Source organism: Chiloscyllium plagiosum, unplaced genomic scaffold, assembly GCF_037043375.1.
Source record: "Chiloscyllium plagiosum isolate Xiang-an unplaced genomic scaffold, Cpla_swu_hap1 HiC_scaffold_26, whole genome shotgun sequence".
Taxonomy (NCBI): domain Eukaryota; kingdom Metazoa; phylum Chordata; class Chondrichthyes; order Orectolobiformes; family Hemiscylliidae; genus Chiloscyllium; species Chiloscyllium plagiosum.
In genome coordinates, this window is record NW_028270164.1 from 24,198,462 (window position 1) to 24,199,087 (window position 626).

The window sequence follows — 626 nt, forward strand, 5'->3', positions numbered from 1 at the left end:
AGTAACAGGTTTTAATTGTAACATCAAAGTAGGAAACGCCATTGCATTTTGGCCCTGAGGTGAATTTGGTAAATCATTGTCTGAAATACAAAGTGGTTCATCAATATCATGGTGGGTAGAGGCTTCCCCTGCAATATCACTTTGATATATAAGTCTATCATTCTATTTTTAAAGGATACAATATTGAATAGGTTGATTTTTTAAAATTTCTTACATTGTTCGGTGCTTTTTTTTGTGATGCAGTCACCTGCATAATAATATAAAATATACATACAACCCTTAAATATTGTGTAGCTTTTCATCTGAACAAAATTCAAAGAACATTAACATAATCTCAATAATCTGAATATATGAACCTGATGAAAAGCATTTAGTCATCTGCCATGAAGTCTGGAAACATCAATAGCACCATCTTGTGGCAGCATTTAACTGAGTCACACATCTGGTAACCCAAAGGAGATGATCATGCTATTTTAAGAAACTAATAGCTCTCCTTGGCATTTTTCCCTGTACATTGAATGCTTGTTATAACTGGAGCAATATCTCACTGAATGCACAATGTTTTTTTTGGCATTGCATGTTAAGTAGTGGTGTGTCCTTTCCTCATATTCTGCTTGCTTTTATGT